At 34.7% G+C, this 17,645-nt stretch overlaps 1 non-coding gene across 1 annotated transcript; it reads left to right on the top strand.

The window, feature by feature from the left end:
- The first annotated feature begins 9,471 nt into the window (after window positions 1–9,471).
- LOC147508412 (small nucleolar RNA R71) lies at window positions 9,472–9,580 on the top strand. Its single transcript, XR_015219630.1, has one exon. It is a non-coding gene; the product is annotated as a small nucleolar RNA R71 (small nucleolar RNA).
- Window positions 9,581–17,645: the final 8,065 nt, after the last annotated feature.

Here is a 17,645-nt window from a genome sequence, read left to right as displayed (position 1 = left end):
TGGGGTTATAAATCATTACTTTTGAGCACTTATCACAACCCCCCAACTAGCATTTTGCTAGTCTCTTAGCAAATATGTGGTATACTAGAGAAGTGTTTAAAGCTAACAATACTAATTAAATAATAAACTAACTGTAAAGTCTTGAATTCTTATTAAGGGTAAATTAGTAAAAGACACTCGAACCTTAGGGATGATTACGTACGTGGCCAGTCGGATAGACGTTTAGCATGACGTAACGTAAATTAATTTAACACCGACCGAGGAACCAAGTTAGTTCAGGTAAACCACTTGAAAAATTCTAAGGTTTCATATCACTGGTTACTTAGAATATACGAAGATCGAAAAAAAAAGAAGGATAAATAATAAGTGATAAAATAATTCGATACATAGCAAATTCGTTTGCGCATAACTAATTAATTGAATAGTCAATAAGAGTTTGTCGCTTGTAAACTCGGAAACTGTAGAATTGGACAAGTTCGACGACAACAATCGCGATTCTTTATCGCGTCGCATAAAATTTGGCAGTTACCGCGACGAGCGGTGACCAAAATCTTATTGGATGGCAAATTACCAGGTAAGGGTAGGATGGTCCTTTTTACCAAACTTTAGAAAAATCGCACAAAACAAATCGCACCAAACCAAAATTATCGCACCAAATTATTCCCCATTTCGCCAATTGAAAACCTAGGAGAGAGAAAACTCAATTCGCCAATTTCTATCGATCCAAACCTAAGAATTCAAACACCCAATCCTTAGAAACAGTAAATTCACGTGTAAAGCTTCAAAGTTTATTGGAATTTCGTCGGATCGCAGAGAAAGGTGAGTGTGATTTCGTCTCAAATAGATAATTAGATTTAAATTCGATAGCTTGTTGGTGTATTGATGAAATTGATTGAACTGGGTGTGTTGAATTTTGACAGTAGCTAGTTGGTGAAGATAGAGTGGATCAAAATTAGTGGAGCAGAAAGCTAAGGAGCTATTCTACCAATTTGGTAAGGATTATAGTATATTCAATCTATTTTAGAGAATTGATGTTAGTTCTAGGCTTTGTTAAGATCATGTTGCGTTATGAGTTAAAAAGAAAGAACACCCACTTAGTTATTATTAGATTTAAGGGAATGGAAGGGTGTGGAATTTGGAATGGATAGGATTGGTGTTGGCATAAGGTCCTACTGTGGCTGTAAATGGACTGCAGAGCCCTATCAGAGTAATAGTGTTAGAAATGGCCTGTAGCACTGTTAACAGTAGTTGTAGGAAAGGATACCTAAAACCAAATTCTTAGCGTCGAGATTCTTCTCGACTTATGTTAGATAAGAAATTCTCTTTCGTTCGATAAATTCTAATAGTCTACTTATGTATATGATGTTATAGGAGTTAAATAAGAGTGGATTCGATTACGTGGGGCTTGAGGAGAACGGAGCTTGCTAAGGTAGGAACCTACATACCAATATATAGCCTGCTTATTTTCATTCATGATTTGAATTGTTTAAATTGATAAGAGATAGTTTGCGTATCAACCATGCATGTATATGTGATATTCATGTTTTGCATTGTATTTTCCTTGATATAAACTAGATATATGGATAGCTTTCGTGTGAAATGATTTTTGTGAAATCTGGGTAGCTGGAATTGTTTTCTTTCGTTAAAAGAGAAAAAAACTAGTTTTGGGAAGGGTTGATCGTCTCTTGTTTCAGGAAGGAGAAAGATAGATGAATTTTTCTATGTGGGTATGGATTACCCGATTGTTTGTAACTATGTGTGAGATTCTGGATTGCTCTATGGATATGGTTGTTGTTATTTTCGATGATTCGCCGTTTGGGAATCATCGGTTGTCATTTACTATGACTGGCCCGTTTGGGAGTCATAGGTTATATTGAATCGACGGTTGGGAATCTAGGAACTCACACATACAGAACCAACAGTTTTAAAAGAAAAACTAAATATGTATCTATAGTATTTGGAAATAATCGGTAATATGAGTATATATATATATTACTATGCTTATCACGAGGGGATTTAGAAAAGAAATTGTGAATTCCTATAAAGAAGGAATTGTTGTCGCATTTCCGGAGACGGCAGTTCGCTCTAAGATTCCAACTGTGGTGTACACCTTCTGAGGTGGTGGGCCATCTTTAAAAGGATGCATCACAGGATGTAGTCTGGGAATTGCTTTTCTATTTTTCTAGATAACCATGTTTGCACGTGTCACGTTGTATGGTGCTTAGCTTGTGTGAGGTTACATGTTACCTCGATGAGGTTTAGATGCGAGGAGTGAGAGTTTAGTCCACTCCTGGATGTGTGTCAAGATCCTGAGCAGTCTGCAGTCGTCGAGCGGTTGACCACCGTAAGTTAGGTGACAGCCTGTAGGGCCCACCTGAGCCCTAAAAGCTTTGGGGATTTTGTGTGTATGAACACAAAAAAGGCATTTCAGCTCCCTACCGGTAAAATCAGGAAAACAACGGTGCATGGTTCACACTGGGAAGTCGTACCCTCACCATTCTAATAGGATGCAACGACCACAATAGTTGTACGATGTTTGTGAAAACTATATTTTGAATATTAACGAGGCATGTCGAAATGATTTCTGCTAGTTAGTGATGTATTATATAGTCACGATATTTGTATATTATTATGAAAACCTGCATGTTTTAAATGTTTTGCTATAAGTAGTCTATTTATTGGATATGTGCGTTTCTACTGGGCATAGTTGTTTGCTCATCCTACATTAACATTTTAGCCGAACCAATTGCGGAGGAGGCTTTCCCTACCACTAGTGAGGATGGTTATGGGGATTTGGATGGTTTCCCCTATGCTTGACGAGGGGCAGACTCAAGTTCATTTTGGGTTGTATAGAGTCTAGTTCATTCTTTTGTTGTATATATAGAGAGCTAGTTCATTTTGATGTACTAAACGATGTATTGGAGTAATAGTTACACTTAAACCTTTTGTGGATATAGTTGTACATCACTGTTGCGTATGAAGTTAGTTTGTATATATATGGTTGTTAGAAGGATGAATTATGAAATGTCTAGGTTTTATGACAGGTTTTTCGTATTCGAAACGTCGATAAAACAAAGGAAACTCCGCTGAAATTTCAATAGAATTGGGATAGTGACTGCCTCGAGATTCATCTCCACATCCTCGGGATGTGTGATGGGTCTCGGGGCGTTACACTAACTCACTCTCGCAGGCATCACGGTTGCATTTACCATATGCAACAAGGCCTTAAACCTTTAAGTTACCCTTAAAGGACGAGTTATAGCCTCGTGAGGGTTTTCAGTTGATATACCCACAAAATCAATTTTACATATGAACTATGGTGAAATCTAGAGAAAACAACTTTTTCAGTTAAAATGTCTAAATCAAAAGGTTACTACTTATCACACCTATGATCATAAAACATTAGGCTAAGGTTCTATTCATAAAAATAGAAAAGACTGACTAATCATCCTAACTAGAGCTTATTCATTTTTAACCATTTTGATTTCTTTCTCTTTTCCAAGCAATGTAATTTCTACCTCACCTTTGGATTAGTATTTTGACTTCAAATCTCACCATTTCATACACTCACAAGAAAATCTCTCTCAGATAAGTTTTCTATTTTACTTCCATATGCAGGGAAATGAGTAAAAAGTAGAGCATCCCACATATTTAGTCAGAAAGACGAAAATTTTCAAATATATAAATAAAGTCTCATGGAAAGAATGTCAATCACATTTGAAATGTCAGGTCCTTCACTTTAGCATCCTTTCACCTATTCTACACTTCATATCATACTTTAGTGATAACTTTGGGTATTAAAACGGGGCTTAGGACAGGTTAACAAGAAAAGGGTAAAAAAGATTCAAAAATTTATGAGAATATACTAAAGACTTTGTGCTTTTGACTTTCTTGGAAATTTTCTTCACTTGTAGACTGCAACACTTGAACTCTATCACTACTTTTGCTCAATTATATATATATATATATATATATATATATATTATATATATATATATTTTCTTCTTTTTTTATTTTTTTTATTTTTTTTTCTTTGAGCAAAAGGAATGATTTTCTTCATTTGACTTTGGTAAAATTTCCTTCAAAATCTTCTTTGTTCTAGCTTTCTCTTTAGTTCTTTAGAAATCCTCAGAAATATGGGTAAGACTAATAATATGGGATATACTCCTTATCTGATATATATATATATATATTATTTTCTTCTTTTTTTATTTTTTTATTTTTTTTTCTTTGAGCAAAAGGAATGATTTTCTTCATTTGACTTTGGTAAAATTTCCTTCAAAATCTTCTTTGTTCTAGTTTTCTCTTTAGTTCTTTAGAAATCCTCAGAAATATGGGTAAGACTAATAATATGGGATATACTCCTTATCTGGAGTTGGGTTTAAGATGATTGGTTTAAGAAGAAAATGTTTAATATATATGGCTCAAAAGTGGTTAACATGATAATCCTACTAGGTGGGATAAAGGCTGATTGGTTCACTACTTGACTTATCAGTATGATATTCCGCTTTGAGTAGACTACAAGACCTAATTGCTATCTCCCCAGTTGATGCCACCTCGTGATTAACCAAATCAAGAATAAATGAGACTACACAACGAATTTAAGCACAAAAAAATGGTTGAGTCAACTTGGACTCAAATTTACGTAAAGACTCCAAGAAATTAAAATTGAAATGCTCAAGTCTCACAGGTCAAGTCTATGTACTAATCCTCTAGTTTGGTAGAAGTTTAAGTTGCTCTTTCATTTGAAATTCCTCTAGTGGTGTATTATATGAACTTACTCTAGACTAAGACTTTTATCAGTGAGATCTATTTCTAGTAATAGAAACTTAGTCTAAAAGTCTTACTAATCCTGGTCATGACTTATAATTTCCAATTTCATTAGCCAGTTTAAACGATAAAAATATACTTTTCACCTAGAATCACCATAATTCACATATAAACTTTCCAAATATTGTAATTAAAATATTGCAAAATTTTAATTCTCACCCCCCTAACTAAATTAGGCATTGTCCTCAATGACTAAATAAAATAACTGAAAGCTTACCATAATTGAAATAATCAGAGAAGGAGGGGTATTACCTTAAATGCGTGCAAAATTACATTAGCTATAATCTGTAGAATTTATATCCTTAACAAAACAAATAAGAGTAATGATTTATAAGGATCAATAATTACTACAACGACTAAATATTTGTCATGTGCTCAATCTGTAGAGTTATACATCTCTAAAAAGACAGAGAAAAGGTGCTAGAGTGGAATGTAAGAGTCACATGTACAAATGACACGACTGAAAAATAAAAATAAAAATTTAAACAATAAATAATAATAATAATAATAATAATAATAATAATAATAATAATAATAATTTAAATCAATAGTTTCATTGTTGCACGGAATACAAGATTTGTCTCTACCTACAAATAAAAGTGATAGAACCATAATAGACAATTAAGTACATGAGTGATTAAAAATATTTATTAAGAAAATGTGGAACTGCGAGAGTTCAAATTTCTCTACCAGAAAATCAGTTAATAAGCTCAGATTGATTATCCCAATACAACTCCATTTTCCCAGGCCACTCGCCTTCTCATAATCGATTCGACAATCATAAAAACATTAAACAATATCTTCATGACATTTGTCCCCTTAGAATAAAAGAGACAATCCCAACCCCGATTTTCGCATTCTCGTTTAAAAAAAATCCATTCATGGCATTGTTATCAAACAACTCTCCATAACAGGGTTCTGTGTGAATTTTTCGTTTAGCTGCCATGTGCAACTGTTTGTACAACAGAACCACAGTGGTGAAATTTAGGACTGAATACTTAAGCGCCTGATCAATCAAGAGTTAGGGTAATCGAAAAGTTATTAAGTTCATAATTTAGGACTATTTCTCTCCTGTTTCGCTCAGCCTAACCAAATACCAATTCTTCATCACATGAGCCCTTTATTTCCTACATACAACATTAAACAGATAGAAACCCGAATTCAAATCGAGAATTTCGACAACCCATAACCGAAGCTGAGCGGTGCAACTAGCAAAAATTTGAGCGGTTAATCAAGAAAGCAGGTCGTCCAAAATACTGTTTGGAATTGTAGAATTCCAAAAAATAGAATTAGAAACAATTGGGAACTGACCGGCGGTCAATCTTGCCGGTTATCAAGTGCTCCACGTCTTGGGTAGGTGTAACTGGAAGTTGCAGCACCTGTTAGTGGGTGGAGTTAATTGACGATGAGGTAGTTGAGTGGTGGTTTTGGAGTGATCGAGTTTTTACTACCGGATTAAGGTTGAAGGTGGAGTGTTTTACTAGTGCGGCTGGAGGTAGAAGATGAGCAAAATGGTAGAATGATATATTAGACCTTTCTCTGGTTTCTCCAATAATACACTAGTCGGGTGGGCTTTGGTTTAGTTTTTAGGCCCAAATTGATTATATTTATACTTTGATTAGGATTGTGATCCAAAACAAAGTAGGATTCTAACTTACTAGTCAGGAATAGAGAACTAGTCCGTAATAGAGAAGAATTCCACCTTACTAAAGCACAACTTAACATATATATGCATCACACATACACTCCTAAGCTCATATCAATTTAATTCTTATTCATAAAAACTAATCACTCACTCCATAAACTATTGACATTTTAAGAAATTAAAAACAACTAATCGCATGACAGTAGAAAATAAAATTAACTTCTACATACCTTCTTTCTAATATTATACCATAACGACTAAAAATAGATTAATTCTCCATACTCTTGATACTTCAAGCTCCTTCCCGAACCTTTTATGGCGATGGGATAGAGAATACAGAGATGTAGAAAGTGTTGATGTAGTGAACGCAGGAGACGCTACAAAATATAGCTTTATAGGAAAACTTTCAGAAGTACTCCACGACTCTACTAGTCATAATCGTGAAGCTACAACTTTCTGACGCTAGACAGATTTCAACTCCTATCTTAACTTGAATTCTAAAATCTATCGCACTCTCCCTCTTTTGCTTTGCATGAACTAGGTTAGTTTTCCTGGTTATATTGGAACTTCCCTAGTCCCCTATCATTGTTTGAATTGGATTTGGAGAAAACTACGCACAGTTAGATATATAAAAAGCTAAAGAATCATCAACTCACCAAATTCTTTAGCTTTATATTTTCAGCATAGGTTCAGGTACGCATTTTTTTTTTTTTTTTTTTTTTTGTTCGATTTCCTTGTCATGAGCTACTATCTATTTAAACTACTTGGGTTGCCTCCCATAAGCTCTACGTTTAATGTCGCCAGCTGACACAGAGGGGGGAAACTTAAGGTTACCCCCCTAACTAGCTTAGGTAATTATTTTTTTTAAAAATTTGTAGGTATTTTATAGTCAGATTCCCTAGACTTAAAACTTGTTTGTAATCCAATTTTTGCTCTTTTTATCTTTCTTTTTTTTTTCCATGCGTGGCCTATACATTTTAGTAGAGGGCGAGTCATCTTAATTAAATCTTTGGTAAATCTATGATTAAAAGTAGCTTGACATAAAGATGTTTGAATGTCTTCTATTTTTGCATGAGGTTGACCAGTGTCTAGCAATGTATTAATATGGTGTATAACACTATCCTTGTTATAATTCATGCCTAATTGTGATACACATGATAAAAATGGATCTTTGTAGTGAGTGTTCCTAAAACTTTTATTAGCTATTGTGTGTACTACACATAGATCATCCATCTTTTCCGTATCATCGTCAGGGTTTCTAAATAGTATAAATATGTTTACATCTACTCTCATATTCCCGAAAGTGATAGACATGTTCCCATTCCTACAATTAATTAAAGCTTCTGCTGTAGCTAAGAATGGTCTACCCAAGATGATAGGAATTTGGTTTCCATTTGTAGGTAAAGTGTCAAGAACTATAAAATCAACGGGGTAATAAAATTCAGAGACCTTGATAATCACATCCTCTATTACTCCTCGTGGAATCTTAATAGATCTATTAGCTAACTGTAGTCTAACATTTGTTGGTTTCAAGTCTTTTAACCCTAGCTGTTTATAAATTGAGTATGGTAATAAATTCACACTAGCACCTAAATCCAATAATGCTTGATCAGTGTAGTCCTCTCCTATTCTACACGTAACTGTAGGACTATCGGGGTCCTTATGTTTTACTACGGCTTTGTTCTGTAGAAAGGATGAACAACTTTGTGCAATAAAAGTGTCCTTAGGAATATTTGTTTTCTTCTTTACTAGGTCTTTTATAAATTTAGCATATGAAGGTATTTGTTTAATTGCACTTAGAAAAGGAATATTGATATGTAGATTTTTAAAAATATTCATGATCTCATTATATTGTACTTTCTTTTTGTTATCTTTTAACCTAGAGGGGAATGGTGTGGGTGGAATTTTTTCGGTTACTTGCTCTTTGGTTTTTTTAGTTTCAACTGGTTTTTCCTTATCTTTTGTTATAACAACTTCATCAGAATTAAGTATGTCAACTTTGTTATCTACTTTCTTTCCTGACCTAAGGGTAGATATTGAGTTAACTGCCCCTCGTGGTCTGGGATGAAGGGGTGGTTTCAACTTGATAAACATTTCTACCTTTAGGGTTTTGTTCAGGTTGACTTGGTAGAGTTCCCTTGGGTCTGTCTGCTAGACTAGCTAGCATTTGATTGAATTGTTGGCTCATCTGTTGAGTTATTTGTTGAGTTACTTGAGAAATTTGTTGTGTTACTTGTTGAGCCATAATATCAAATTTTTGGTCAATTCTTTTGAATTCATTCTCGGTTTTGGTGGCTAAAGCTTTCATGGTTTCATCTGTGGTGTTGGGTTGGGTTTGGTAATTAGCCATAGGATCAATAGCTAATTCTCTGTTTACGTTTGGTTGTTGTTGTTGTGGGTAATACTGTGGAGAAGGTGCTACTGCGCCTCTATTATTCATGTATTGTTGCCTATTGTTCCCTTGATTACCTTGAAAACCATATTGGTTTTGTTGTGGAGACATGTTCTGTCTCCATTGATAATTATTTCGTGGATCTTGGTTATAGTTATTACTAAAGTTATGGGCAACAAAAACTGGACAAACTAGTGTATCATGGTCTGTGGCAAAACAACTTTCACAAAATTGATTGGCACTCATTGCTTGTTGAGGTTGATTATTCATTGGAGGGTTTGAAGTAAATGAATCAAATTTCTTGTTTAAGTTTTCGATTCCTGTGGTTAAACTAACTAGTGTAGCTTTTAATTCTTGATCATTATCGTTTCTAACCTCATACATACCTGGTTTATTAAAACTCATCCCCCCATCTACCCGTGCCATGTCCTCATGGTCACTACTATTGGCCCAATCCTTAGAACTCTCATAAAAGTTTTGCAAAAAAGTGTAGGCTTCATCAGGAGTAAGACTAGTAAATCTTTCTCCATTCATTGATTCAATTAACTGACGGTTCATAGGTGAAAGACCTTTTATAAAGTAATGTACGATATTAAGTATGTCAAAACCATGATGTGGACAATGGACAAGTAAATCATTAAATCTATCCCATGTTGTATGAAACTTTTCATTAGGTTTTCCTTTGAAGGTTGAAATAGCCAATTGCATGGCTTCAGTCTTACGTAAAGGGTAATATTGTTTCATAAACTTTTGTGATAGTTGCTCCAAAGTAGTTATAGAATTAGAGGGTAGGGATCTATACCAACGTAGTGCGGCATCCTCAAAAGTCATTGGGAACAACCTTAATCTAGTCTCTTCAGGGGAAAGATGAGGTACTTTAAAAGTACTTAATATGCTCAAGAACTTACTCAGATGATTATACGGTTCTTCATTTGTTTTGCCATAATATCTTGGCAACATATTAAGAATGGTGGGCTTAATCTCATAGTTATTGTTATTGTCGGGAATCACTATGCAGTTCGGTGGTTGAACCGCGATAGGTTGAAACAAGGTGCTAAGAATTCTTTGATCAGCCATGGCGGCTAATGGTACTCTCTTTGGTGTATCTTCGAAGTCTACTAGTGGTGTGTGTGTTTCAGATTCAGAATCAGATCCTGAGTTCGATGGTGTGGTCTCCTCCAAAACCAGAATTGGAAGAATGTTACAAGAATTAGCTCTTCTGATTAAACGTTTACGAGGTGAATCACGAAACCAAGTTTTCATGCACTAGATAATAAAACTATATAAAATAATCTAATATGCACTTAATTAACTAAATTATATTATCAAACTATATGATGCTAACTATTAATGCTAATTATGAAACCGCTAATAGGGGATTCACGGTGGAAAAGAAGCACTTACTGTTACAGAAAGCAAAACAAGTCCAAAAATTTTAAAATTTTTATAGCAGCTACCTGATACTTCCAAGAAGTATCCTATAAAATTTCAGAGCAATCGGAGCTTTCTAAGTCCCTCTTCTATATTGTTTAATCCTGCAGAGTCTAGTGAAGAAGTTTTCTGCACACACTGTAAACAATCGACTGAATAAATAAGTAAAAGAGCACTAAAAATCACGAAATTTTTACTGGAGTCTCCTGACGTGTCAGGGATGATCCTGTAAAAAATTTGGATTATTTGGAATTTTACAGATCCTTCTTATCGACTGTTCTTCCAGAGACCTTGGTCCTGAAAAGCTGCAGAAACACACTGAAAACAAGCAACTAGTTAAGTGGTCAAAACAGGTCAAACAATACTCAAATTTTTACTGGAAGCTCCTCACGAATCGAGGTTTCTCCTGTAAAAAATTTAGAATTTTTGATAATGTGCAAATAACTCTGCTTGACTGTTTTTATAGATGCTTGCGTCCTGAAAACTGAAAACGGGGTACTGCAAAGACGAAGTTAGTTACCCAGGTAAGACAAGTATTAAAACTTCGAAAAACATTCAATAAATTACCGATAATGTACAGATCAACTCTGTAAAATTTCAGAATTTTTTGAAATTTATAAATACATTTTCTGTACTGTTCTTTTCTGTTAAACAAACACTAAACTTTATGAAAATACTTTCTACTATGCAAATCTAATTGAATTATGCTAAATTAATCTAATTATGCTAAATATGCAATTTATACTATATGAATTCCTAAATTAAAGTAATCTAAATTAATTATTCTATCACCTAATCAATTTAGAGCGGGCAGCGGCGCCATTGAAAAAGCACGCAATACGTAATTATTTATGTCGTTGTTTGTGTTACGTATCTTTTACAAATCTTACTTAGCCTATTAAATATTGATTAGTATAGTGGCTAGCAAGGTATCAATCCTACTCTAAATAACTAGTTGATGATAATAGAAATTTCTAATCTAAATTACTCTAATGGATGCAAGTAAAAGATGTAGCTAAGTAATAATGACTATATGGTTGATTTGGTTTGAGATTTAAACTATGCATAAAATAAACTAAATTAAATATATGAATATGAATCAAGAGAGAGAATATCTTAGGAGAGATGAATCCACCAAAATCATAGAATTAGTTTAATAGATCTACCTATCATTCTTAATATAAATCACCAATAGAAACTCACCATACCTACAAACCTTATGCTCATAACCATGATGATAATATGTGGCTTTCAACGTGCTTTCTATCTTTCCATTAAATACTTCTTCAATCTCCAATGATATCTTCTATCTAACCAAATTGTGCTTTAAGTGACATTCAATATACAACTCTAGGTGCCATGGAAAATCCACATTTGGCATTAACCATACAACTAATTGAGGTGCCATAAAGAATCCAATCATCACACTAGAACACTAAAAACTAGAAGAAAAGAATCTAGGGTTTGTGTTATTTGGCTCTACACAATCATGAATTACCCTAAGACCTCCTAACCTCTACAAGAGCGTTAGATCAATGGACGAATAAGAAGAAACTCAATGAGGGATTTAAACTAAAACATGATAGAAGAAGAACTAAACTAAAACATATGAAAAAGGCTTCATCTCCCTCCAAGAGAAGGGAGATTAGCCCCTCATACTATGCTATGAACACAATATGAAAAGGAATAATCTTTATAGCTATTAATGGTGAAAATGTCTAAACTTTCTTCTCTCTTAATTTTAGATCTAAGATGCAAACACTAAATTTCCTAGATGATGTAAACTGAGGTTTTTGTGCCTTATATAGTGGCTTACATGCTCGTCTGGATAGAGATCCGAATCCTATGTTTATTTGGTGTCAAACTCTCTATAATCTTTCTAGAAGCAATCCTGGAAAAGTTAAATTTGGTTGGACCAAAGTTGGACATGGCCCACTTTGTCCTGCAAGCTATTTCCCAAGTTGCAGCTTCTGACAGCTTTCAGTTTCCTAATTCTTGTGAAACTCGGACTTCTTTTCTATGTTGATCTCATCTTCCTATGAAGTCGAAATTAAGGCTTTAAGATCAGATTGAAGACTCTTCTAACTCAATTATTATCCTCTTTTAGAGTCCCATTAGGCTTGACACTTATGGAGACAAATATGACGTTTTTGCCCTAGGCCTTTAGCTGTAATTCCCAATGACTCCTTTTTGACTTGTTTGACTTCTTTTCCCTCCATATTTCACATTTAGGTTCTTTGACCTGCAAAAACTCAAATTGCATCATATTAGAATATTTAAATATAAAATGGAGACTAACATGCACATAATTGAGGTTATAAATCATTACTTTTGAGCACTTATCAGTGGGGGACGAGAAGATGGTGGATCGGACAAGGGAGGAATTTTGTTTTGCAAATCTTTGCTTCTTAAGGTATATGATTTTAATTAGTGACATTTGGGCTTTTTTCTTTAGTTACAAATATTTGATGAAATGCCTCTAAAGCTTAGCAAGTATTCTCAGTTTTTCTAATGGTGTTTATGGAGCTTTTCATATTGGTGCATCGACCGAAAATGGCGTTTAAATATGCTTAATACTTCATATTTTCTTTGTAGATTGGTATCTTTTTGTATATTCTTAAAACATTTTTATAAACTTAAGGGTTCAGTTTTAGTGCATATTATCATCAGTCACTGTTTTCAAGTTATACATTAGAACAATACTCTAAATCAACTGTTAATAAATTGATTGGGCTAGAGTCTGTCGTTCCATAATTAAACATGAATGGAAATGTTTTTAGCCTAGAGTTATACTTTCCTGCTTAAACTAGCTGGTGCGAACAAATGTAGTTTACAGTCAATTTGTCACATAAGTATTAATGAGAACCCTGGGTAGTAGCAAATGTTAGTTACAGTCATCATTTCTTTAGTTTACAATTTGCATGAACCAAAAGCTTCACCAAATCAGTGTGTTTCCTTTTTGAATGATGAATATGCTTTGAGTTATTTAGTTTTATGGTTGCTATCTGTGTTATATTTCTCTTAATAATAAGAAAATAAAACTAAATGGTTTGTATGACTGAGTAGATGTTTAACAATGTTGATATTATAGCTAACTCATGGTCTTAATCTTGCATAGTCCTTTAATATTGTTTTTGATGTAATTTTTCTTATACTGGGATAAAAGAGCTTGAACATTTCATTCAAGCTATAACAAAGCTGACTTGATTTTGGTAATGGTGATAATGATAGTGTTTGCAATGAGACTGGGGGTGGTGATAAAACAATTTTTTGTTTGTTTTATCATTGTGTTTTTTTTTTGTAATGCACTGCAACAACTTTATTTGTGAAATTTTGAAGGATGTAGAGTTCCTATCAACAATGAGAGAAGTGGAACCTGGAAAGCAGGAACCTTTATAAAATGGTGGATACACTAATTTTGTAGCCGTTGATCCTTTAATATATTTCATTGTACATTATGAAAAACATTCTTTTATAAAAATTAGTTTGTACTTTTATTGGTTGCAGTTTTGATTGAGAAGATTGTAAGGACTGCCTGATGTAAGAAAAATATATGTACTTTAAAGGTTTAATCTAAATTCAAAACTTTTCAAGCGTGTGCAACACTCCCATAGCAAATCCCACCCTCCATTCATGTTGAACAAGCTGGTGGCTGTGGTAGGAACTGTATGTGAATCCAAACTTTGAATGGAAGTTGACATACTTTCTTAAATGTCGATAAGGTTTGTTAAGAAGTGTAATTTTCTTAATACATTAGTGTTCTTTGCATTTGGAAGTGGTGGTCAGAGCCTTTTTTAAAAAAAATGGTCAGAACCTTCTTCTGTGTGTTTTCTCCTTTAATGGTGGTTATGTGCAAATTGCAATCAGGCAAGAGGAAGCTACTATCCAACTCCATACCAGGCCATAAGGTTAGATGTTCAACAAGGTTTCACAATCAGGCAGTAGACGTTTATAAGTCTATTTTCCTTTGTATATTGATAAGAGCCCAAAACTGTAGTTTTTAACCCTGTAATAGTCATACTTTTAGACCAATTATGTGAGTAATAATTAAGAGTTAACACTGATTACGTGTTTTTATGCATTTCAGGTTTCAAAGTCCATTATGTGCAGAAATGTGCCACTTTAGCGAGATAAAGGAGCAAATGTCGGTTACTAAGGAGTTCCATGATTAAAGGTCAAGATTTAAGAAGACAAAGCCTTTCTAAAGCCCAGTCAAAAGCTGAAAAGTCGACGCCAGGCGTAAACAACAACACACAAGTCGTGAGAACTTCCGGGGCCAGATCTTTGGACTCAGACCTCAGAATGGGTCCGACCTTATGTCAAAACGACCGGCTCGGAAAGAGATTTCCAATGGTGTAAGCCTAGATCCAATCAGAGGAGCAGAAGTGGACGAAACGTCTGTTGAAGCCAACTATAGCTGAAGAGGCCTTTTTGGACTGAAAGAATTGGATTTTGGGCCTGATTCTCTTGCCCAAAACATGGCTCCAAGCCCATGCACGATTTTTGGATCTGAAAGTATAAAAACCAAAGCTTAACTCTTTGTTAATGGTAGCTAATTAGACCTAAAACTATATAGAATTCTAGATCTAGTTTTCATTAGAGTAATTAAGTTTAAGTTCCATTTTCAGTTCTTGTTTTAGATTAAGTCCTTGAATCATTGTTCTTGATTGATTAGATAAATAAAATAGTTATTTTTATCAATTTCAATTTTTGGCATTTCAATTTATAGATCTAATTTTAATTCTTGTTGATTATCATTTCGTAGTTGAAGTAGATTGAAACATTGTTAGTTAAATTAGTTAAGTTAGAATTTTAATATGATGTGTAGTTATAATTTAATGGGAAATGATGGGTTGATGACTCAAGGCTAAAACCTCCATTAGAGGGGTTGATGAAGCTTTGATGAAAACTTAGTGGTATAGTGTAGAAGCATTGTAGAATCTATTCCACTCTAGAAGGTCGTGATTCGCCATAAGAATAGGTGGACGACCTCACATGCTAGTTAGTATTCGGTAGAAATGCCATGAACACTAGGGATTAGAACTCGAATTTCTTGCCGTAAGAACGTAAGAATCGAGATACAAGAAGCTATGCTAGGTTATTAAGTTGGATTTGAGGTGGATTCAATTCCCCTCTAATCTTTTATCTAGATTAAAAAACAATCATATTTCCATAGCATTCGTAGTTAAATTCAACATAATCAATTTCATATTGTATCGTAGTAGAACACCCTTCGTAAAGCTCTCATTAGACTTAAACCCGATTAATTAGATTATAAAACATTCCATGCTAGAGAACTAGGAGTGGAACGAATTTGTTACTCCACTCTATTTCGATAGAATTGAGAGTAGAAACTTTGATAAATATAGACACGTAAATAAGTTTTAGTTTACTTACGTTTTGAGTTCCATTGTTCATTTCGTAGGTAAACTATCAATTTTATGTTTTATCAAATGGCGCCGCTGCCATCTTAGTTTCACTTTAGTATTGTTTTCATAGTATAATTAGTCATTTTTAAGTCCCATTAAACCCACCCACCATTGTTTGATTCATACTGTGGTTGTCCGTTTCAGCGTTGAAAGTTCCGCAAAAATATACACGAGCGACAGCACGCTTTAAGCGAAAAGCACCTACTTAAAAGATCAGAACAATCGAGCGACCCCACCCTAAAACACTGTAACTTCAAGTTACATGGAGCGCGACCACACCCTAAGTGAGCGCAATTCAAATACTTTCTAAGCTAAATTTTCGGATTTCTACAGTTTTGTTTGAACCGATTTTTAAGTTTTTCGGTGTTCTAACTTGTTATTTACACTCAACACGCCAGAAAACAAGACGCTATTCATAAAGCTTAAGCAAGGACGCTTATCGGTATTCCTTTCTTCCATACCTCGCATCTCCAGTTAGAGGTTTATACTAAAATATCAAGATTGTTTGGAGTGTTGTCGTGTTTAGACTTAGACTTGCATGAGATTAAGATCTGGTCGGAGAAAAACACCGAACGTAATTAACCGTCATCGTCAACAAACAAATCTATCGAATATACCAATCACTACACCTCTAGCTACTATTCCACCAACCACACCGGACATAATGGCTAAAGAAAGAGAGACTCCTCTCTCCGACTTTTACAAAGCCTTGAGTGATAGCCCTAAATCTTGCATCGTTCTAGCAGACCCAGTGGGGGATTTTCAAATTCCCCCAAACATATTTAATTTGTTACCCGTTTTCCATGGTTTAGATCATGAAAAACCTTATCAACACATGCGTAGGATTGAACAAGTCCTTACAACATTCCATCATCCTACGGTTGGTACGGAACAAATTAAACCGGGGTATTTCCTTCACCTTAGCCGATAAAAAGCGCCTTGGTTAACTGCCCAAGCCCTAACTTCAGGGACTCGTGGGCTAAACTTGTTCAGTTGTTTATGGAACATTTTTACCCACCCCTAAAGACGGATGAGATGCTTTCCAAGATTCATTTTTTTTCCGACAAAAATCCTCATGAATCATTTTCTCGAGGCTTGGAATCGTTTCACCGATCGCTTATAGAGTGTCCACACCATAACCTAGCAAAAGACACGTTAGTTCGTGCCTTTTTTCAAAGGACTTCAACATCACCATAAAGAAGTCCTTGACATAATGAATGGGGGTAGTTTCCTAAGTAAAGGAGCCCGGAGGCTTACAAATTTTTAGAAGATCAAACTAAACGTAATAACAATTGGGGGTAGTGATGATATCCCCCGCTCATTAGTTCTTCTTCAACAGCTTAAGTCACGGGTATGTTTGAGATGAAACCCGATCTAGAACTTAAAAATTTAATCGAATCTCTAACTAAAAAGGTTGAGGCTATTTCTCAGTGCAACAAAAGCCTATCCCCGTCATGAATGTTAACTCCAACCCATGTAATGTCCGTTTGAGTCCCGAAAGCACCCCTGAATCCTATTGTCCTCTTGCCTATGAACAACAACAATTAGAGCAAGACAATGTTTGCTCCATTAATAGCTATCCTATTCCTAATGCCCCATGGAGACAACATCCCAACTTTAGTTGGCGAAACAATCAACAAGTTTCACCTCTAGGGTTTAATAACCAAAATGTTAGGCAAGCAAACAACTATAATCAAGCTCCACCTAGGCAAGGACAGGGACAAAGTCAGGGAAATTATAATAATTATAACAACCAAGCGCAACCACGATAAGGTTTAGCACAAGGTCAGGGTAATTATAATAGTTATAATACCAATAGAGGTATCGTTCCGGTTAACAATAGTAACTATCATAACCCACCCATAAATAATCAACGTGAGATAGTTCCAGTCGCACCACCTGTGACTACTACACCATC

This window comes from Coptis chinensis, chromosome 3 (assembly GCF_015680905.1).
Source record: "Coptis chinensis isolate HL-2020 chromosome 3, ASM1568090v1, whole genome shotgun sequence".
Taxonomy (NCBI): domain Eukaryota; kingdom Viridiplantae; phylum Streptophyta; class Magnoliopsida; order Ranunculales; family Ranunculaceae; genus Coptis; species Coptis chinensis.
Note: the sequence above shows the minus strand (reverse complement) of the source record. Positions and strands in the feature narration are given on the sequence as shown.